Source organism: Schistocerca serialis, chromosome 1 (assembly GCF_023864345.2).
Source record: "Schistocerca serialis cubense isolate TAMUIC-IGC-003099 chromosome 1, iqSchSeri2.2, whole genome shotgun sequence".
In the NCBI taxonomy this organism is placed as follows: Eukaryota; Metazoa; Arthropoda; class Insecta; order Orthoptera; family Acrididae; genus Schistocerca; species Schistocerca serialis.
This window is the reverse complement of record NC_064638.1, coordinates 918,558,570-918,583,055: the sequence shown is the minus strand read 5'-3', so window position 1 is coordinate 918,583,055 and position 24,486 is coordinate 918,558,570. Positions and strand designations below refer to the sequence as shown.

Sequence of the window (24,486 nt, the reverse complement as noted above, 5' to 3'; positions counted from 1 at the left end):
GACTCACAACCCATCCTCACAGCTTCACTTCCTCCTACAGTTTCACTCCCTCCACTACCTCATCTCCTACCTTCCAAACTTTACAGCAGCTCTGCTGCAAAACTTGCAATACTAGCACTGCTGGAAGAAGGGATATTGTGGATACATGGCTTAGTCACAGCCTGGGGGACGTCTAGTGCTAGTATTGCAAGTTATTCAGGAGAGCTTTTGTGAAGTTTGGAAGGTGGCAAATGAGTTTTGTGTTATAATAATAAAAAAGAAAATGCATTTGAATGGAAAAAATTAATTCAAAGCACACACATCAAAAAAAGTTTTGCATCACCTCAGTTCCAAGAGTTCTAGAACCTTTACAGAAAATTGGATCAGGGATCAATGTACATATCCTTTCCGCCCTTTTTATTGCTCATGAAAACCACACACTGCACGTTGTACCACCATACACCGAGACCTTCAGAGGTGGTGGTCCAGGTTGTTGTACACACCAGTACCTCTAATACCCAGCAGCATGTCCTCTTGCATTGATACATGCCTGTATTCATCATGGCATATTATCCACAAATTAATCAAGGAACTGTTGGTCCTGATTGTCCCACTCCTCAACGGCAATTCAGCATAGATCCCTCACAGTGGTTGGTGTGTCACATTGTCCATAAACAGCCCTTTTCAATGTATTCCAGGCATGTTCGATAGGGTTCGTGTCTGGAGAACATGATTGCCACTCTAGTCAAGTGATGTAGTTACCCTGAAGGAAGTCATTCACAGGATGTGCATGATGGGGGCGTGAATTGTCGTCCATGAAGACAAATGCCTCACCAATATGCTGCTGATATGGTTGCACTATTGGTCGGAGGATGGCATTCACATAACGTAGAGCCGTTACGGTGCCCCACCACCAGCCACGTATATTGGCCCCACATAATGCCACCCCCAAACAGCAAGGAACCTCCACCTTGCTGCACTCACTGGACAATGTGTCTAAGGCATTCAGCCTGACCAGGTTGCCTCCAAACATATCTCCGACAATTGTCTGGTTGAAGGCATATGTGACACTCATCGGTGAAGAGAACGTGATGCCAATCCTGAGCGGCCCATTTGGCATGTTGTTGGGACCATCTGTACTGTGCTGCATGGTGTCGTGGTTGCAAAGATGGACCTTGCCATGGACGTTGGGAGTGAAGTTGTGCATCATGCAGCCTATTGCGCACAGTTTGAGTCATAACACGATGTCCTGTGGCTGCACAAAAAGCATTTTCAACATGGTGGCATAGCTGGTCATGCACTGCAGTAGTAGCTCTTGGGTGGCCTGAGTGAGGCATGTCATTGGCAGTTCTTGTTCTTTGTATCTCCTCCATGTCAGCACAACATCACTTGGGTTCACTACAAGATGCCTGGACACTTTTCTTGTTGAGAGCCCTTTGTGGCTCAAAGTAACAATGCGGACATGATCGAACTGTGGTATTGACCGTCCAGGCATGGTTGAACTACAGACAACATGAGTTGTGTACCTCCTTCATAGTGGAATGGCTGGAACTGATCAGTCATCTGACCCCTTCCTTCTAATAGGCGCTGCTCATGCATGGTTGTTTATATCTTTGGGAAGGTTTAGTGACATCTCTGAACAGTCAAAGTGACTGTATCTTTGATACAATACCCACAGTCAATGTTTATCCTCAGGAATTCTGGGAACTGAGGTGATGCAAAACTTTTTTTGATATGTGTATATTACAATTGCATTATTATAAATGTTCTGCTTGTACAAATTTGGGCTATTTGGACTTTCTCTCGTACATTTCAATTGTAGATGCAGGCAGCTGACTTCAAGGACACCTGTTCATGTCAAAAAATGAAGAAAATTCTCCTTACTACCTCCTTACTTGGTTCCATTCCACTTCAATAAAAAAAAAACTTAATACTGTTGTTAAGTATTATCTTATTCATGTACACTTATAATACATAACACTCGTAATACTTCATGTTTTAAGCACTACATTTTAATCGTTCTTCTACATACGAGAGAGTGAAAAACAAAATCATGTACAAAGAAAAATGAATGACGCACATTCATAATTAATGTCTTTGCCAACACCTATGGTCAATTGGTGTTTCATTTTTTGTTTTTAATAAATTTTAACTTTACTTTATTAAGGGAGTCTTTTATCTTGTACCTATACAGGTACTGGTGGAAATGAAGCTGTGAGGATGGGTTGTGAGCCATGCTTGTATAGCTCAGTTGGTAGAGAACTTGCCTGCAAAACGCAAAGCTTCTGAGTTTGAGTCTCAGTCAAGCACACAGTTCTAACCTACCAGGAAGTTTTATATCAGAGCCAAAATTTCATTCTGGAAATGTCCCACTGCTGTGCCTAAGCTATATCTCCACAGTATCCTTCCTTTAAAGAGTACTAGTGGTGCAAGTTTCACAGGAGACCTTCTGTGGAGTTTGGAAGGTGGGAGATGACGTACTGGTTGAAGTGAAACTGTGAAGAAAGGCCAGGAACCATGATTGGACAGCTCCGTTGGTGGAGCACTAGCCTATGAAAGGCAAAGATCCCAATTTTGAGTTTTGGTCTGTCACATAGTTTTAATCTGTCAGAAAGTTTCATATCAGTGCACACTCCACTGCAGAGTGAAAATTTCATTCTGGAAAAGGAAAAATGTTTGCTGTTCACATTAAATTACTATTCCATGACATTTTTGAAATATTCTTGGTTTTGTTCCTGAATGTCTACATCTACATTAATATTTATAGGCTGCAAATCACTGTGAAGTGCACAACATAAAGTACGTCCCATTGTACTAGTTATTTCAGTTTTTTCCCATTCCATTCATGTTGGAGCTGATGTTACAGTTATAAATTACTAAGTTTTTTCATTTCATGAAGTGCAAAGTTTTACACTACTGATTATTTAAAGCAAATTGCCAGTCTTTGAGCCTCTTTGAAATCTTATTAAGACCTGAATGAATATTTGTGCAGCTTATTTTGGATAGTATTTCATTAAAGATAACTGCATCATCTGCAAGAGGTCTGAGACTGCTATTAATATTGTCCACAAGGTCATTAATATCCAACATGAATGGAGTCATACCACACTTACTTGGGGGCACCTGAAGTTACTTCTACATCTCATGATGACTCTCCGTCCAAGATAATCTGCTGTATCCTCCCTGCCATCAAATCTTCAGTCCAGTCACAAATTTTGCTGGATACACCATATGATCGTGCTCTTGACAATAAGCTTAGATGTGGTACTGAGTCCAATGCTTTTCAGAAATCAAGAAATACTCCATCTACCTGACTGCGTTGATCCAAAGCACTCAGTTTCATGTGAGAAAAGTGTGAGTTGAATTTTGCATGACCAGTTTTTTCTGAATCTGTGTTGGTTTGTGTGGAGGAGGCCATTTTGTTTGAGATACCTTATTAAGCTTGAGTTCAGAATATTTTCTAAGATTGTACCACAAACTGAAGTCAAGGATATTGGGCAGTAATTTTGTGGATCACTTCTACTACCCTTCTTGTAAATTGGTGTAACGTGTGCTTTTTTCCAACTACTGGGCATACATTTTTTTTTTAAAAAAAAGTGCTGTACAATAGATTATAGTTAGAAGAGGGGCTAACTCAGTTGCAAATTCATTATAGAATCTGACTGGAATTCCATCCTGCTCTGAAGCTTTGTTCAGTTTTACCAATTTCAGCTGTTTCTCAACATGACTGACACTAGCACTTATTTCATTCATCTTTTCAGTGGTACGAGGATTAAACTGGGAAATTCTCTTCGATTTTCCTTTGTAAAGGAACTTTTGAAAATGGAATTAAGCATTTCAGCTTTTGCTTTGCTACCCTCAGTTTCAGTTCCTGTTTCATTCACATGTATTTGGATACTAATTTTGGTGCCACTAACAGCCTATATGTAAGACCAGAATTTCTTTGAGTTTTGTGAAAGATTGTTTGACAGTGTTCTGCTACGTTAGTCATTGAAGGCTCCATTCATGAATTGTTCTCTTGACAGCCAAACACATTTTGTTCAGAATCTCTCTCTCTATATACCAAAGCTTTGTTCTACATCTATTATGCAGTAGTTTCTGTTTATTTAGAAGTTTCTTTACAGTGTCTGTGTACCATAGAGGCTTCTTCTGATTATGAACTGTTCTACAGAGTACATATTGTTGTATATGGGACATCTGGGTAGATGGCTCGCACATGTTGCATTAGGTTTAGGTACTCCAAGGTGTATGGAGGAACTGTGAGAGTGCAAACAAATTAGTGACACACAAATATACATTATATCGCACTGTGATACCTAACTAAAGTTGTACAGTAAACAGCTTGCCGACAGATACAACTGAGCAATGGCCTGTAAAATGTCAATGTCAACAAGATTATGTCCATCCTGGGCTCTACTCTGTCAGTCGTTGTAGTAAACACTTGTCCCTACACAAAGGCAATAGATAACTCTACTTGCAGACTAAGTCTCACAGGCTGTTCTCCACTATGAGCTGTATCTACGTACTGCAACCCTAGAACTCTGTACTAGGATTGTCATACGCCAATGCTGAACATGGACCTTGCTGTCTGTGGCCACCACTTATCACAACGTGGCAGTCCATCGTGTTGGCGGTGGTGCAGAGATAGTTGATTGGGCTATGCTTGTGGTTGGTGGCAAACTTCAAAGCACTGTCTGTGGTGCCAGTCAGAAAGTGTCTCAGTGTGGAAGCTCTGCCTGCATGCATTGACAAGGACACAACAACAAGGACATGACACCCCCTCCCCCCCCCCCCCACACACCCACCCACTCAAAAAAAAAAAAAAAAAAAAAAAAAAAAAAAACAACCTCCTCACTGTCATCTTGTGGTATTGGTTGCTGCTACAACGTCAGGGGAAGGTGTCGATGTAACAAGCAGTGAGGGGATGAGAGCTGAGTCTGTAGCTGGTACCAAGCCATTGCTCAAGCCCCAGCATTTGCCTTGTGACTGCCCCAGAACGCCAGTCAAAAAAACAAAGTGGAGGGCACACTCCTGCATCCAACAACAATGGAGTGCAATATTCATGGTGTTGACCCACAGTGGTGCTGTGATGTGGGATGGCAGCTCCTGGGTAGGCCATGGTGTGGAATGGACCATCCCCAGAAGATATCTGCTGTCCACTTGGTGATGGCTTAGACAGCAGGTCCACATCCATGGGTTCAGCACCTGGTAGTGGTGACCCAAGATGCTAGGTCACTGGATGGAGTGCAAGCTGCATCATTCAGGCATGCAAAGACAAAGACCCAGTGACAGGATCACACAAATTACAAGGGCAGAAAGGGCAGAGTTGGTTCTTGTGTCACCACTGCAAACCTCCTGGACCCTGTACAAGAAACATGGATCTACCTAATCATTTTAGAATACTGCCATGCTTTTTGGCCTTCCATCTGCCATACAACCTGAAAAAAATTGTTGAATTGTTAATTAACTTTTACATTGCTTGAGGGGTCAGACTAGGTGCTGTCAGTTGGGGTAGGGGGGGGGGGGGGGGTGCAGTAACTGAAGCAGTGTGCGGTGGCACTGTCCATGATGGAGCAGCTCCACTGGTGAAGGGCTGTTGCAGGGTTGGGAGTGGAAAGATGAGAGGAAGTGCAGCAAAGCTTGTTACCTCATGTGGTGGGTGTGTAGCTTGTCTGTCTGCTGTTTGAAAGTGTGCTCAAAGCATTCTGCTTCTCCATTTGATTGAGGGTGGAAAGGTGCACTGATGATGTGATAAATACTGTTGGCTGCACAAAAGTCCTAAAATTCTGCTGACACAAATTGAGGTCCATTGCCAGTCACTAGCAACTCTGGAAGACCTTCAATGCATAATATGGACTGCAAAGACTGGAGTGTACAATGTGTTGATGTTGAATTCGTGGGAGCAGCGAAAGAAAACTTGCTATATGCATCAAAGACAATCAGCCAATGAATATTCCAGTGGGGTGCAGCAAAGTCCAAATGAACGCACTACACTGCCACAGCACTTCTAGTTTTGGTCAATCACAGAAATGTTGAAGAGAGGCTGCCTGGTGTTTTGCACAAGCATGGCACTGTGCCATCATCTGCTCTATTTGAGCATCCATGCTGAACCAAGTGCAACATCTGTGAACTAATTGTTTCACACGGATCACACCCCAGTGACTCTGCAGAGGCATGCTGAGTACATTTCTCTAGAAAACCTTTTGGATCACCACATGCAGTTGTTTTGATTCACTGCATAGCAAAATAACACACTGAAGAATAACAAGTCATGACAACCTCCAAAGTATCAGATCACTGGGCTAATAATTTGTTTCACTGAGAGAGGTCAACCTTTGTGGATGTAGTACAACAGAGTCTCCAAGTCCAGGTCCACTGCCATTGCCTGTCTGACCTTCCAATGATCTAAAGGGAATTGGTCCAGGGCATCTAACTCCTGTGGATCAATGTGACAACATGATGCTTCTGATGTGTCTAAGTCTGCATCTGTGCCCACAGGAAGATGCGAGAGTATGGCTGCATTGGCATGCTTGGATCTGTGCCTGTAAATTATCTTATACTGATAATGTGAGAGAATAAGAGCTCATCATTGCAATTTTTGTGTAGTGCAGTTTGGAATAGGATTGGCCAGGTTGAAAAGTGACTGCACCAGTTTGTGGTCAGTGACTAAGTAGAATTTCCTTCGTTACACATATTGGTGAAATTTAGTCACTCCATAAATGATTGCAAGAGCCTCCTTTCCTATCTTCCTGTTGAGAAGTTTGGAGGTGAAAGCTATGGTCTGACTGCAGAACAAATTCTGTGTGAAAGTACCACGCCAGTGCCATACGAGGATGCATATGTGGTCTAGAAAACTGATTTTCCAGGATCAAAATGGACCAGAGAATGATTACTGAATGAAGCATCTTTCATGTTCTGAAATTCAATGTCTCATTGGTGGGACCACATGAAAGATACATTTTTGTGTTGAAGTTAATGTAAGGGCACTCCAAACTGAGCTGAATCAGAAATGAAGCAGATGCAGTAGGTCAGTTTCTTTAGTTCTGAGTGCATTCAGAGAGATTTCTTGGGGGTCTGAGGTCACAAATAGCCTGCAAGTGTGACTGCAGCAGATGAACACTTTGGGAATTAATCGTGTGACCCAAATGCTCAATTTCAGTCTGGAAGTACACACACTTGTCTCTGTTACATTTGAAGCTTGCCTCTGACAACACTTTAAACAGGGTGCACAAATTACTGAGGTGCTCTTCTGCTGTGCAGCCTGATACCATGATGTCATCCATGTAATTTGTACATGAAGGCACAGTTAACTGTTCAGATAGCATTGAAAGATCACTGGTGCAGATGCCCCACCGAAAGGGAAGCGGAGAAATAGCGACCTGCTCCTACACATCAGGTCACAGCAGCGAGAATGAATCAATTACTGTCTGAGGATTCACTGCCGCCTTAAAGTCTGTACATATTCTCAATTTCCATTAAGCTTTCTATGAAAACTGGCTGTGATGGGTGCAGTTATGCCTTTTCCCTGCCACTCTGCAAGTTCCTTTGTGTCATGTTCATGGAGCAAGTATGTTACCACTTGAGTTCTGCAAAAGTGGGGCTGTGCATTGTCTTACATCATGACAAAAGCAACAAAATTGGTAGCTTTACCTAATCTCTCATCAAAGAAATCTTTAAATTAATCACAGAACTGAGCAACACTGGTTCTAGAGTCAAATGAAGTAAGTGCTAGCACATTGTCTACAATATGCAATACAAACAAGTAAAACAAATCAAGGCCAGAAATATTAGCACTGACCCACGAACGCAAAACATGGAATGACAAAGTCTGTTGCAAATTCTTATAGATGCCAGGAAGGCTATGAGATCCTAATACTGAAATAACGTGTCCACTATATGCTGTCAGCGTAGTTGTTGACTTCTGTGACTTGGGTTTGCCAAGCAGATCATAAGTATTGCGATTTAGCAATGACACTGTAGCACCCACATCTGACTGAAATTGAACACTTTGACCAGCAATAACAAGGTCCACAAAAAGTTTGTTGGAGTGGCATTGCACTGAAGAAACTAATGATTCTTTGTATTTCACAGTTTCACTGTTATGTTCTACACTAGCATCACATCTCAGAATGAACAACATGCACCTGAAAGTTCAAGTTAAGTGGTTGGTTGTTCTGAGCAGAAGACTGGCCCTCTGTGTGTTTGCCTTTGAAGTGGGTAGATTATGTTGCTGTGCAGTGTCATCACTTGGGACTACAGCACAAACGTTGTCTGCTTGAAAACTATCAACTGCAGTGTCACACGAATCTTGAAAGTCAGTAATCTGCAAAACATGTTGCAACGTGGGGTCAGTGTATCTTAATTCTTGTTCACAGATTCTATTGTCTGCCATATGTTGAGTAGTAATCTCATGAATCATCAAGTCGCTATAGTATTTTCCATACTCACACTTAAATTTGCAAATCTGTCACCCATTGCTGGTACGTTTGACCCGGTTGTTTCTTGAGCCTAAAGAATTTAAATCTGGCAGCTGCAACATTAATCTTATCATCATAAAATATGTTCAGTGCTTGAATAAGCTCCTCTTAGCAATCTATTTCTGGCCTTGTAGTAGGGAATAACTTTGCACAAATGCGGTAAATGGCAACACCAATGGTGAACAGAAAAAAAAAAGACTGCTGCACAGTACCTTGAATTTGCTGAGCAGCCAGATGTGCTTCAAATTGTGGCAAATATTCTGACCAGTCTTCCTTATCTTCTTCAAATTGTCAAAATGGAGACAACAGTGGAGGTTGTGTTGCCTGTGGCAGTACAGTGGATGTCGGTGTCTGATTCCGTATCTCATTTGCTGCTATTTGCATTTGGATGAACTCCTGCATCATTTCCATAAGGTGGTTCATTGACTGCACATGTAACTGCTTTAGATTGAGCAGTGGTGCTACAGGCATTTGTGTTTGTGGTGAGTCTGGAACTGCGCGACCGCTATGGTCGCAGGTCCAAATCCTGCCTCGGGCTAGGATGTGTGTGATGTCCTTAGCTTGGTTAGGTTTAAGTAGTTCTAAGTTATAGGGGACTGATGACCTCAGAAGTTAAGTCCCATAGTGGTCAGAGCCATTTGAACCATTTTGTTTGCGGTGTCGCTAATTATAAGGTAGGCAAATGAGGGGTTTGGAACAGTGGGTTTGACATGGTGAACAAATGCTAATACAAACACACAAGAAATCTTAAAGCTAACTTATGTACTGTGGCAGCACAGCAAGTAAACAGCAAAAACAAAGAGCACCAGTCTGTAATGGAAAATTTTCACAAGCATGAAAAGCTAATGAACAAGGAAGTAAGTAAGGAATAGTAAAGTGACACAGGAAATGATGCAGCGCAGTGAGTTTGGAATTCTTGTCACCAGATGATGAGTACATATTATCAGGGTAACAGAGCTCACACATGTCATATTAGTTTTAGGTGCTCTGAGGTGGACAGAGTAATTGTGACAGTGCAAACAAATTAGTGACACACACATATACACTTTACTGTGCTGCGATACTTAACCAGAGTTTTGTAGCAAGTTGTTGGATATGCTTGCAGCCAGATACAACTAAGCAGTGGCATGTCAAGGCATGTGTTACTGAATACAATGTCATCAAGAAGATGTCTGTCCTGGGCACCACTTTGTCAGTTACTGTAGTAAACACTTGTCCCTATGCGAAGGCTCTACGTGACTCTACTCATAGAATGAGTCTCACAGGCTGTTCTCCTCTACAAACTGTAGCTATGAACTTGTTGTTGGTGATGAACTTTAAAGTGCCACCCATTGTGTCAGTCAGAAACTGTCTTGGCTCACCAGCTCTGGCTGCACCCATTAACGAGGACACAATACATATGTGTCAGTACTTGGCTGGCATTCGGTGCCATGTGTTTGTTGATTTCCATTATTTCCAGTAGGGTCATATTTCAAGACTCTGTTTCCATTTTCTCCCTTGTTAAATTAAGTTTTTGTTCCAAATACTAGATTCAAACTGTAAATTCATTTTATTTCTCATCATTTGTTATATATATCTCCACATAACAACTTCCTTTCTTTACCTCCTTTTTTAGTTAATGTAACTATTGTAATATTTTTCTTACATATCCTATGTAAATACTTTGTCCCTTTTGTATTTTCTGTGTGAATAATATTTGTGTAAGTCATACATCATGTTTATCTGTTTTTGCAACATTCAGTTGTCACCTGATGATGGCCTGAGAAGCCGAAAGCCAGGTTGTAAGAAAATAAATACCTAGTTTGCAGAACCTTAGGAAGTGTTTTCCTTTTTAATGTTATTATAATCATGTTCACCAAGCTCCAATGGAAAATTCAGTAAATGACATAAAATTAGATCTCTGCTGAAAGTATAGGTTAATATCTAGTGTTTCCAGGGATGCATAATTATTTGTGATAAAATTTTATTTTAATGCACTTTTATTAGTTTATTCAGAACAAGCTGCAGTGTTACATCTGATCACACTTTGTGGTAAGTTGTAACAGCCATGTAGGTCAGCTGTAGCATAATATTTTAAGTTCTAAAAATAATATTTGACCAATAAGAATATAATATTCTTTTTGAAAATGGAGGTGTTAGATGACAAAAATAATAACTGTGACTAGCAGGTGTAAGCAAAAATAACTGAAATGATATTTTACAACACAAAAATAATAAACTGAATAAAATAATTGTTATGTTATTATTTATTTCTTCACTTTAACATTTTTGTATTTTTAAATAAAAGAATTCTTCATGGAATTGTGTCACTCTTTGTACACAAAGATTGTAAATGAAAGAAAATCTGCCTACTAATCTGATACATAATTGGGACACTTGTAAAGAGTTCCTCCTTTGGTGCAACGAACATGTCCCAAAACTTACACTTTACACACTGAACCCACTGCTCATTCAGTAAACTGTCCACAGATTTATCCATGCAAATGAAGAAAATAATCATCTTCTTCTGAATTGGAACTTTCATCACAGTTTTGAAATTTAATGTTTCTTTTAGTTCCTCTAATAATTCTTGTGTTTTGCTTGTTCTTTATATTGTTTTTAGGGTTTTTATTTCTTATATTCTTCTGCTTTGCCTGCTTCTTCTGCTATAGGTCTAAGAGCTTTTCTTTTTCAGGGGAACTTGTTAGGATTGAACTTTCTAACTTCTACCTTCCTCAGCACTTTGGGGCATATTCAGGACAAATTCAGGGGAAAATGTTGTTTTATTCTTGGATCCATTTTCAGGAAAAGAGCTAGTTGAAAGTCCATGAGTTGCAGAAGTGCTAGCTGAAGATCCAGGAGCTGCAGAAGTTCTAGTTGAAGGTGCAGGAGTTCTAGGGTTAGTGTAATTTGAAGGCATAGTTGTCCCAGGAAGACTATGGGTTGATGGTCCAGGAGTTCCAGGAACAGTGCTGATTGAAGACATGACAGTTTCAAGAGGGCTGCTTGTTGATGGTCTGAGAGCTTCAGTATCAGTGTTAATTGAAAATAGGGGATTGCCAATGCTGCTAGGTGATGATCTAGAAGATGTAGCCACCATAGGGTTAAAGGTTTGTGGAGGTATTTCTCAATTCACAGATGGCTTTGGCAGTTCATTACTTCAGATTGAGTGAAATCGGAATTTTGAAAAACATGCCTGTGAAATGACCAAATAGCTGGTTTTAAAAATGATGAAGATATATTATCATTATTAACTGCTCACTTAAGAGGCGCAGAAACAATGCCTGGTATGCTGTAAATATTCATCCTAGATCCATTATGAGTTTTCATCCATGAATACATAGCAGCATTAATATAATTTTTGAAAGGACCATATACACTGACATCCAGTTGATGAAGTCCATATGGAGTGTGGCAGAAGAGATTGGAGAATAATGCCATTTTCCTTGCAGAAGTTTGTTGCTGGGTGAATAATAATGACTTTGATTGTAATCCAAAAATAGCTGCACCTTTCCCTCTTTAGTAGGTTTCATACGCTTCATGAAGTGTTTCTTGTAGCCCAGGAAATCTTCATTTGCATCCATCCAGAGCCATTGGCTGTGCCAACACAGTGTTCAGGATCTCCTCAAATAAAATAGTCATGAAAATTTTTTCAAGGAAATGTGAACATAAGCGGACATGATTGCCAAGAGCATTGACCGCCAAACACATCGTGCCTCATTCTGTTAATGTTATGCTACCAATTTGCTTTTTCCCTTTGTTCCTAAAATTATTTAGTTGTTAAATTAGTTTAGTGGCATTCTAAATTTCATGGGCCTCAAATTTGTGTTCATTTAACACTTTTGAAAGATCGCAGTAAAATATTTTGACACTTTGTTAAAACCTGTAGCTCTACTGAGACTTTTAGCCTCTGGTTGCCCAATGGGTAAGGAAAAATTCCTTTTCAAAATCCCATTTAACCATTCTTTGCCAGCCATTTCTTTCTCACTTCATGTAGGTGGAATTTTATTGTTGTGAAAAATAGTACACGCTGGTACATAAATGATGTAAATCACAGGGTGATAATCTGTAAAATAAGTCAGCAAGCTCATCACTTCACATATGTACATAAATGTTCTCCTTCTTTGACACTAAACATACAATTGTGAGGTTTGTAGCCCTCTTTTGGATCTTTACCTTTTTGCATTTTTGAAAAAAATCTTTAGAAGGACATATGACATATATCTAACCTCTTTGTTCCATCTCCAGTGCTTTTCTCTGGGCTGATAACTTCTTTATGAGCCACTCTGACAAGTGATTGAGGTATCTGACCTTTATCAATAGTTTTAATTCAATTTCTTGGCATCCTAAAACTGTAGAATAAGATATTTCATTGCACATGTATTATTTTATTCAAAGAAACTTACCATAAAGTCAAAAGTATTCACAAGTCTCTTTATTTCTGCAATGAAGGGGATGACTGTAACATGTTACAGTCATCCTTGGTACCAGTATTACAAATGTCCCCAAGCCACATATAAAACGTTAACATGGCACCATGCTAGCTTGTCTGGAAAATTTCATTCTTTACTATAAATATTTTGAGAGAACAGTACATAACCTATGTGTACATATAATTTTGTTGTTGAAATTGCTTTCCTGCAGTGATGTCAAGTGTTAGAGACCAAGAGACAAAAATATAGCTTTTGATGGGCAAACATATACTCCTATCACTAAACATGCGACTCAAGTCTGAGGTCACTCTACTTAGGTGCAAATATGGAGCATGCAGTACGGCACAGTTCTGTGACTGTGAGTGGAAATTAACTCAGTTACCAATATAATCTGCAAACTGACCTCAGTTACTTTTGCCCTTGGTCTCCCCTATGCAAATGAGAACCATATGAGTACTTTTAAGGCTTCCTTTGCCAACGCTGGATAAATATGCAGGAAACTAACCAAAAATTCCTCCATCATCATTTACTGTAACTGTTCCTTAACACTGTAATCTCATTTCAATTCATCTGCATCCTCTTGTATTTCATCAGGAAGTGCAAGCACATCGATTGTGAAGTGTGATCTTACTAATATGCACTGCCAGCCTTCTGAAGACAAATGAGAAAAATAAAGTTTGAACCTTTCTTCAAGTCATTCCACATAATCATTGATGATAACCCTCCACTTGATGACATTGTACAGAATTGAGGGAATGATGGAAAGTTAGTAATCAGAGTATCCAGGCAACACTTCCATTGTTCCCAAGAAGGCGCTTATGGTATACATTGCTTTGATACTACATTGCATATTGTTGTTTGAAAGTGACATCTTATCCATTTTTGCTGCCTACCTTCTGCAAAAACTATCCTGGCTGCCTTAGGAATGGAAGGTTTGATTAACATCTCATCAATAATATGAAGTTTTTTTTTTGTTAAGAGAGAAATTTCATAAGAAGCTTCAATAACTTCTCCATTTTCACACTGAAATGTCCCAGTTGAATCCTATTTAATGCATTTGTTTTATTTAACAGTGCCATGTGTGCTATTGTTAGATGATGTTCCAGATGCACATCCTGTCATAAGTCTTTACTGAGGACAGTATGACACATAACACAGTGTGGCATTTGGACATTATCTGTTTCAATAAACAAGAATTGATACTTAACATATTTTTCACTATACAATATTCTTTTAGCAGACATTTTTCACTCAAAGGAAACATGAAGACACTATTTACTTCTACAGTGCACAACAGGTGCAAATTGAGTTAAGAATGCAAAGTGCAGACTGAAGAATGTGATTATGTGTGCGGCCAAGCTGATGTTACCATCTTTACAAAAAATGCACTCACTAACTACATCTACATCTAAAGACATACTCCGCAATCCACCATATGGATAATGGCGGAGGGTACCTCGTACCACGAGGGAAAAATGACTGCCTATATGCCTCTGTACGAGCCCTAATCTCTCTTATCTTATCTTTGTGGTCTTTCCACAAAATATAAGTTGTACTGCAGTCAGCCTCAAATGCTGGTTCTCTAAATTTCCTCAGTAGTGATTCACGAAAAGAACACCTCCTTTCCTCCAGAGACTCCCACCCGAGTTCCTGAAGCATTTCCATAACACTCACGTGACGATCAAACTGCCAGGTTAAAGTTAGATATAGTGGGAATTAGTGAAGTTCGGTGGCAGAAGGAACAAGATTTCTGGTCAGGTGACTACAGGGTTATAAACACAAAATCAAATAGGGGTAATGCAGGAGTAGGTTTAATAATGAATAGGAAAATAGGAATGCGGGTAAGCTACTACAAACAGCATAGTGAATGCATTATTGTGTCCAAGATAGATACGAAGCCCATGCCCACCACAGTAGTACAAGTTTATATGCCTACTACTTCTGCAGATGATGAAGAAATTGAAGAAATGTATGAAGAAATAAAAGAAATTATTCAGATAGTGAAGTAAGATGAAAATTTAATAGTCATGGGTGACTGGAATTCGTCAGTAGGAAAAGGGAGAGAAGGAAACGTAGTAGGTGAATATGGATTGGGGGTAAGAAACAAAAGAGGAAGCCGCCTGGTAGAATTTGGCACAGAGCACAACTTAATCATAGCTAACACTTGGTTCAAGAATCATAAAAGAAGACTGTATACATGGAAGAAGCCTGGAGATACTGACAGCTTTCAGATAGATTATATAATGGTAAGACAGAGATTTAGGAACCAGGTTTTAAATTGTAAGACATTTCCAGGGGCAGATGTGGACTCTGACCACAATCTATTGGTTATGACCTGTAGATTAAAACTGAAGAAACTGCAAAAAGGTGGGAATTTAAAGAGATGGGACCTGGATAAATTGAGTAAACCAGAGGTTGTACAGAGTTTCAGGGAGAGCATAAGGGAACAATTGACAAGAATGGGGGAAAGAAATACAATAGAAGAAGAATGGATAGCTTTGAGGGTTGAAGTAGTGAAGGCAGCAGAGGATCAAGTAGGTAAAAAGGTGGGGGCTAGTAGAAATCCTTGGGTAACAGAAGAAATATTGAGTTTAATTGATGAAAGGAGAAAATATAAAAATGCAGTAAATGAAGCAGACAAAAAGGAATACAAACGTCTCAAAAATGAGATCGACAGGAAGTGCAAAATGGCTAAGCAGGGATGGCTAGAGGACAAATGTAAGGATGTAGAGGCTTATCTCACTAGGGGTAAGATAGATACTGCCTACAGGAAAATTAAAGAGACCTTTGGAGATAAGAGAAACACTTGTATGAACATCAAGAGCTCAGATGGAAACCCAGTTATAAGCAAAGAAGGGAAAGCAGAAAGGTGGAAGGAGTATATAGAGGGTCTATACAAGGGCGATGTACTTGAGGACAATATTATGGAAATGGAAGAGGATGTAGATGAAGATGAAATGGGAGATATGATACTGCGTGAAGAGTTTGACAGAGCACTAAAAGACCTGAGTCGAAACAAAGCTCCGGGAGTAGACAACATTCCATTAGAACTACTGACAGCCTTGGGAGAGCCCTGACAAAACTCTACCATCTGGTGAGCAAAATGTATGAGACAGGCGAAATACCCTCAGACTTCAAGAAGAATATAACAACTCCAATCCCAAAGAAAGCAGGCGTTGACAGATGTGAAAATTACCGAACTATCTGTTTAATAAGTCATGGCTGCAAAATACTAATGCGAATTCTTTACAGACAAATGGAAAAACTAGTAGAAGCTGACCTCGGGGAAGATCAGTTTGGATTCCGTAGAAATATCGGAACACGTGAGGCAATACTGACCCTACGACTTATCTTAGAAGCTAGATTAAGGAAAGGCAAACCTACGTTTCTAGCTTTTGTAGACTTAGAGAAAGCTTTTGACAGTGTTGACTGGAATACTCTCTTTCAAATTCTGAAGGCGGCAGGGGTAAAATATAGGGAGCGAAAAGCTATTTACAATTTGTACAGAAACCAGAAGGCAGTTATAAGAGTCGAGGGACATCAAAGGGAAGCAGTGGTTGGGAAGGGAGTGAGACAGGGTTGTAGCCTCTCCCAATGTTATTCAATCTCTATATTGAGCAAGCAGTGAAGGGAACAAAAGAAAAATTTGGAGTAGGGATTAAAATCCATGGAGAAGAAATAAAAACTTTGAGGTTTGCTGATGGCATTGTAATTCTGTCAGAGACAGCAAAGGACTTGGAAGAGCAGTTGAACAGAATGGTTAGTGTCTTGAAAGGAGGATATAAGATGAACATCAACAAAAGCAAAACAAGGATAATGGAATGTAGTCAAATTAAGTCGGGTGATGCTGAGGGAATTAGATTAGGAAATGAGACACTTAAAGTAGTAAAGGAGTTTTGCTATTTGGGGAGCAAAATAATTGATGATGGTCGAAGTAGAGAGGATTTAAAATGTAGACTGGCAATGGCAAGGAAAGCGTTTCTGAAGAAGAGAAGTTTGTTAACATCGAGTATAGATTTAAGTGTCAGGAAGTCGTTTCTGAAAGTATTTGTATGGAGTGCAGCCATGTATGGAAGTGAAACATGGACGATAAATAGTTTGGACAAGAAGAAAATAGAAGCTTTTGAAATGTGGTGCTACAGAAGAATGATGAAGATTAGATGGGTAGATCACATAACTAATGAGGAAGTATTGAATAGGGTTGGGGAGAAGAGAAGTTTGTGGCACAGCTTGACTAGAAGAAGGGATCGGTTGGTAGGACATGTTCTGAGGCATCAAGAGATCACCAGTTTAGTATTGGAGGGCAGTGTGGAGGATAAAAATCGTAGAGGGAGACCAAGAGATGAATACACTAAGCAGATTCAGAAGGATGTAGGTTGCAGTAGGTACTGGGAGATGAAGAAGCTTGCATAGGATATAGTAGCATGGAGAGCTGCATCAAACCAGTCTCAGGACTGAAGACCACAACAACAACTACAACAACAACCAGTAACAAATCTAGCAGCCCACCTCTGAATTGCTTCTATGTCCTCTCTCAATCCGACCTGATAGGGATTCCAAACGCTCGAGCAGTACTCAAGAATAGGTCGTATTAGTGTTTTATAAACGGTCTCCTTTACAGATGAACCACATCTTCCCAAAATTCTACCAATGAACTGAAGATGACTATCCGCCTTCCCCACAACTGCCATTACATGCTTGTCACTCTGCAATGTTGCGCCAAAATATTTAATCGACGTGACTGTGTCAAGCGATACACTACTAATGGAGTATTCAAATATTATGGGAATATTTTTCCTATTCATCTGCATTAATTTACATTTATCTATATTTAGAATTGGGTGCCATTATTTACATCAATCACAAATCCTGTCCAAGTCATCTTGTATCCTTCTACAGTCACTCAACGATGACACCTTCCCGTACATCACAGCATCATCAGCAAACAGCTGCACATTGCTATCCTCCCTATCCAAAAGATCATTTATGTAGATAGAAAACAACACTTCCCTGGGGCACTCCAGATGATACCCTCACCTCCGATGAACACTCACCATTGAGGACAACGTACTGGGTTCTATTACTTAAGAAGTCTTCGAGCCACTCACATATTTGGGAACCAATCCCATATGCTCGTACCTTAGTTAGGAGTCTGCAGTGGGGCACCAAGTCAAACACTTTCCAAAAGTCAAGGAATATGGCATCCGTCTGATACCATTCATCCATGGTTTGCAAGATATCATGTGAAAAAAGGGTGAGTTACGCTTTGCAGAAGTGATGCTTTCTAAAGCCATTGCTGATGCATGGACAGCAACTTCTCTGTCTCAAGGAAATTCATTATATTTGAACTGAGAATATGTTTAAGAATCCTGCAACAAACCGATGTTAAGGATATTGGTCCGTAATTTTGAGGATCCGTCCTTCTACCCTTCTTCTATACAGGCATCACCTGTGCTTTTTTCCAGTCGCACGGGACTTTACGTTCGGCAAGAGATTCGTGATAAATGCAACCTAAGTAAGGAGCCAATGCGGTAGAGTACCCTCCATAAAACCGAATTGGAATCCCATCAGGACCTGGTGATTTATTTATTTTCAACCCATTCAGCTGCTTCACAACCCCAGGGATGTCTCCGAATTGCACTGTTAAACCATGGTGGGTCTTTTCTGTCCGTTACCCACTTTTTCAGCACATACTTCTCCAATGCATGATTTAGTATGTGTTTAAAATTTGCCCATAATTCTTCCACGTCCATCATACCGGAAGTAAATGAAGTCAATTCATTTACTAAGTGGGATGCTAACAACTGCTTATCTGATCTTTCTAGTAAGAATACTCTCCTAACCTTCTTGACTGACTTTTTAACTTTCGTAACCACAGTCGTAATGACAACATCATGATCACTAATCCCTGTCTCAACACTGACACCGTCGATGAGGTCTGGTCTGTTCGTGGCTACCAGATCTAAAATATTTCCATTATGTGTTGGCTGTCGATTTAGCTGCTCAAGACAGTTTTCGGATAATGTGTTCAAAAGTAATTCACACGACGGCTTGTCTGTACCACCTGTAATGAATCCATAGACATCCCAGTCTATACTAGATAGGTTGAAGTCGCCTCCGACTAATACAGCATGATCTGGGTATTTCTGCGATACAGAGTGTATACTCCCTTTGAATGATTCTAGAACTGTCACGGTGGAACCTAGTGGCCAGTAATAACACCCAACAATTAACTTTATTTCTCGTAGCCCTGTTAAACATGTCCAGATAACTTCACAATCACACTCTACTTCGACCTCAGTAGACACAATATTTTTGTCAACTGCAATGAAGACACCACCTCCTACCATGTCTAATCTGTCTTTCCGATACATGTTCAAACCCTCACTAAATATTTCAGAACCTCCTATCTCAGGGTTCAGCCAGGTCTCAGCTCCGTGAATAATTTGCGCACCACACGCTTCCTGGAGGGCAGTAAATTAAGGAACTTTATTCCAAACACTCTGAAAATTTACTGCTAATATCTTGATAGCTGAAGTGTCTTTATGCTGAGTGCATCCTGATTTCCCTGCCTGCACGTTGACTGGTGAGTGTTCATCAGGACACCTTGCACTACTGCCTAGCCTAAAAAACCCCCATGTGCACGCCACAAGTACTCTGCTACCCGAGTAGCTGCTTCCTTTGTGTAGTGCACCCCTGACCTATGTAGGGGTGCCCTACAATTCCCCACCCAATAGCACAAGTCTAGAAATCTGCAGCCAAGACCATCACAGAGTTGACGAAGCCTCTGGTTGAGACCCTCCACTCGGCTCCAAACCAAAGGACCCCGATCCACTCTGGGAACGATGCTGCAAATAGAGAGTTCTGCTTGCAACCCGTGTGCGAGGCCAGCGGTCTTCACTAAATCCGCCAGCTGCCTGTACGAAATGAGAATTGCCTCAGCACCCAAGTGACAGGCATCATTGGTGCTGACATGAGCAACTACTTGCATACGACTGCACCCCGTACACTCGATAGCCGCAGGAAAGGCCGCCTCCACATCTTGGATGATGCCCCCCAGCAGACAAACCAAGTGCACGTTGGAATTATTTCCAGCCCTGTACACTATTTCCCTAAGGGGCTCCTTCACCCGGCTAATGTTGGAGCTCCCAATAACCAACAAGCCTTTGCCTCCGTGTGCCTGCTCGGGCCCTGCTGAGGGAGCGGCTACCTGCCCACTGACAGGATGAATGGGCAAGGCCAGCCGGCCAGCCTCCACATTGACCCTCCGCCTCGAGTGATGCGAATGCATTGCAGTCCGCCACTCACCCTGAGGTGAGGGAGGCCCCAATGCACCGGGTACATTAGAAGGTGCCTCGGCGGCTGAGTCAGTGGACGCAGCAAGCGACACCTGGGGGGTCTCAAGCGATGCACCAGACCCTCCGCTGTCGCTGCACCTTGAGGCAGCAGCCTGAAGATGGCTGGCTGTGGCCAACAGCACACTCAGCTGCTTGCAAACCGCGGCCAGTTCATCCTGGGCCCGCACACAGCACGCACACCCCCTATCCATCCTACTGCTAATATCTGGACATATAGAGTTGTGACAAATAAAACAGCAATATACGACTGCACAGTTGTGTCACCAGTGCCAGATTGAGCTGTGATATATGAATAATTACTTTCGAACTAAGCAACCAAATGACCATGACTATGCCACTATACAGATGTTGCAATGCGATCCTACCCCTGTCTTAGTACAAATGACAACCGCCTACACGATGTTACACTCCACCATTATTATAATTTGATACTACCTCTTCCTAATTCGAAAATACACAGAGATACAAAAAAATTCACCACACAAGCACACAAACACACAAAGTAATTTGAATTGAACCTGTGGAACTAATACGAAAAACTGAATATACAACTAGTTTCTGCTACTGCTGCTCGCACATGTCACTCTGCAAGCACAGATAAAACTGCACTGGCCTCTGTCTGCTGCTAACTGACTCTACTAAATAAACAGAAAGCACTGGCTGTCCAAAACAAACAGCTGACTAACGACTCTATGAATTTGTACTTTACAGCTATCAATAAGCAATATAACTCCTCTCAAATACGAGAATATGCAAGGATTCTATGTAATATAACATGCAAGTGCACAAACAAAGAAATTAAGAATCAAACTACAAAACAAATATGAAAGCTAAATATGCAACTCCCTACTGCACTGCTGCTGCACTGATGAGCTGCACTGATGAGCGGCTGCTCATGGCTCACTATAAAAAGGTTATAAAATTTTTGACTGATGATACACATGTTTCTGCTTTCTTCTGAGCTGTCCACACCCTCAATCCCCACAAGTCTGTCAGGAAGCAGGAACTGACTACAAAGATGGATTTAGTCCTGTTGTGACACCATCTGAACTTTGCTACCAATAGCTGTTTCAATTTGATAGGAAGATAGCCTTTTTGAATCAAATAATTAGAGATGAAGTACACATGGCTCAATGAAAACATTTTGGGGGTAATACAGATAGAGTATATTTCATGAACAGAATCTTTATAGACTAAAGCAAGCACCTTGCTGCTGGAAAATATGTTATATGGAAACCATCTCTGAAGATCTCGTAGAACTATTGAGTGTTCCCATGAGGCACATCATAAATTCTCCACAATAATTCAGCAAGCAAACTTGTTGCATTTTTGAGGTGGTTCCTGATGACTGCTGCTCCCTTCTTGTTGGCATCCTACAAACATCAGCTGTTAGCCCCTCCATCACTCTGTCCCTGTCCCTCCATGTGCAGCCACTGTGGTAGGAAATGGCAGCAATGAGGGTTGTGGTGGACAGTTGTGAACACTGGAGTCCAGTGTCCCCACTATTGTCGTCATGTGCAAACCTCACTCTATGGGAAAACTTTTCTTTTTGTAGGCTCAGTGCAGGGTTCCATGCCTAACTTGGTTGTAGGCCACAATCTTTTTTAGTTAGCACATCTTGAACCCTAATTACATTGGTCTGTTTAATTATACAGTCCCAGAATGAGAGATGGCAGTGGTAGCAGATTCCTCAGACACTAATTAAACATTACTTGTAATTGAGAAGTAGTGTCTTATTCAGATAAACTATTCACAAAATAATTTCCAGCTCACAAATTTTAAAGTTCAATACAGCAGTTAGCATGTCAAAACTAATGTAATCATGAATAAATTCCAAGAGTTTCACCAGTAATAATTCCAAGATGCAGCTGAAATAAATCAGATTTCAAAGCTGCTTACCAACACTTGAAAAAGTTAAAGTTCCAACTGGCTCACAGATTCTAAGTTCCATTCAGCCCAATTTTTTCTATGTTCAAATGAATTTTGAAATATTCACATGACCACTTTCCGCTCAAAATTTATCACTTTACAAGTTCTAACCACAGTAAAACATCTCCAACATACAAGTTGCCTCCATGTCCGTCTGGAGCAGAATGACAAGCAGTAGCCATTCAAATGGGACTATAAGCCCTTGGTTTCCCTAACAAAGCTAACAGTGAAGATGCATAAAACTAATGGTGTAGATGCATAAAATACATCACAGTTTAAAATATACATATCTCACTAATGCAACACATAAAATAAGGGAAAGGCAACCACTCACCTAAAGCAGATTGATGCATGGAACACAGAAACAATAACAGAAAACAGTACTGACACTAGCTTTAGAGCACTAGCACTTTTTTCAGCAATAGTGAAGACACACACACACACACACACACACACACACACACACACACACACACACACAACAACAACAACAACAACAACCATGCCCAAATGCACAGTCCCATGACCACTGCAAGACTTGAGTCTTGCATTGTTGAGTATGTATGCTGATGTAGGTGTGAAACCTCACCAATAAAATTAACCCCATATTACAGTGGAACCTCTAGGTGTTCAGGATGGATGTGGAGGAACTGAAACTCCTCATGCAGGATCATCCCTAAGGGTGGCGTGGCTTTGTCAATAACATACATCACTTCTCTTGTCTATACCTGATTACTGAACTGCCAGCAGTTGTCATTGAATTTAATGTGAGTCACAGGATCACAATAATCTCTCTGTATTTGCTGCCACAGGAAGCGATATATATTGAGGCTCTTAAGGGGCTTAAAGATCAGTTCCCCTGAGCATTTATCCTAGTGGCAGGCTTCAGTAACCATAATGTATTATTGTGTTAAAACTTTATGTGCTCCAAGAGTTGACTTTTAGAGAGTTTCATGATGTCTCAGGAGCTGTGCATCCTCAACACAGGCAGACCCTCTCATTTCAATGTTGCTAGTGGGTCACCTTCAGCCGTAGACCTCTCACTCTCTCCGATCCTTAGCCCTTGCAGGTTGTGCTCAGTGGGAGGTTACTAATGACCTTAATTCTAGTGGCCATTCTCACTCTGGAACCACCTACCAGATGGAGCAATCCTTGAAATGGAGCCATGAATATGAAAGATCAACAAAGCTAATTGGACACTGGCTGTGTTTGAGCACAAAGGCAGCATCCAAAAATGGGTGGACCACATCACCGATTTGATCCACCATGCTGTTGATTCATCCATCCCAAAGTCCTCTGGTCCTCTTAGAAGGCAGCCAGTACCTTGGTGGATTGACGCATGCCACTCTGCAGTCCAGTTCAGTTGTGGGGTTCTATGACTGTTTAAATGCCACTCAGTGGCAGGAAGCTTCACACTCTTTCAAATAATGAGAGCCAAAGATAAATGCATAATCAAGGAGAGCAGGAAATGGTCATGGCATGTGTTCCTGGACACATTCAGCTTTTCACTTGTTCTACAAAAGTATGGGAAACCATCTGGAGGATTTCCAGTAAATATAGTTACATAGTGCCAAAACAGGAATGACTCCAAAAAATGCCCAAAGACATTGCTCAGACAATGGCAGAGCACTTTTTTTTAAAAAATGACTATTGCCACTACCAGCCATGATCTATCTTTCTGCTGCTGCTGTACAGCTATGGAGAAGGGTGAGCTGGACTTCAGATCCAGCACTTCTGAGCCCTACAACTGCCCTTTTACCATGTGGGAGCTAGCTTCAGCACTATTTGAGGCTTGTTTTACTGCAGTTGCTCATGACCAAACATGATACAGCATGCTTCTTAACTCACAAGCAAGTCCTCCTAGAATGTCTTAATTTGATAAGGCACACGAATGTTTTGGAGGGAAGCAATTTTGATACCTCTCCTCAAACCAGGAAAGTACCAGATGTGTTCCAGTGGCTGCCATAGCATCACCTTAATGAGCTGTGTAGGAAAGACCTTGGAGCAAATTGTCAACCATTGTCTGGTCTGTATATTGGAGACCAGACAGCACCATACACACTGTTAGTGATGATTCAGAAAGTGTCATTCCACTGTCAACAGCACTGAGTTGATGACATGTTGAATAGTTTTGAACAGGAGAATAGTGTTTCCCAGGGAAGTGTTTCAAGTGTTTCCATCTCTGCTATACCTGTTAACAGGATAACATGTATGGTACGGTGTCCAGAGTAATGCTCATTGTTTCTTGACAGTTTTACAGTTTGTGGTTCCTCTTTCAAAATTGCAGTTGTGACTTGTCAATTGCAACTCACAGTGATGAACTGGAAGAGT

At 40.9% G+C, this 24,486-nt stretch overlaps 1 protein-coding gene across 1 annotated transcript in view; it reads left to right on the top strand.

Moving 5' to 3' along the window:
• LOC126412303 (cGMP-dependent protein kinase, isozyme 1-like) overlaps positions 1–24,486 on the top strand; it is a 339,254-nt gene that overhangs the window by 479 nt on the left and 314,289 nt on the right. The window lies entirely within an intron of this gene.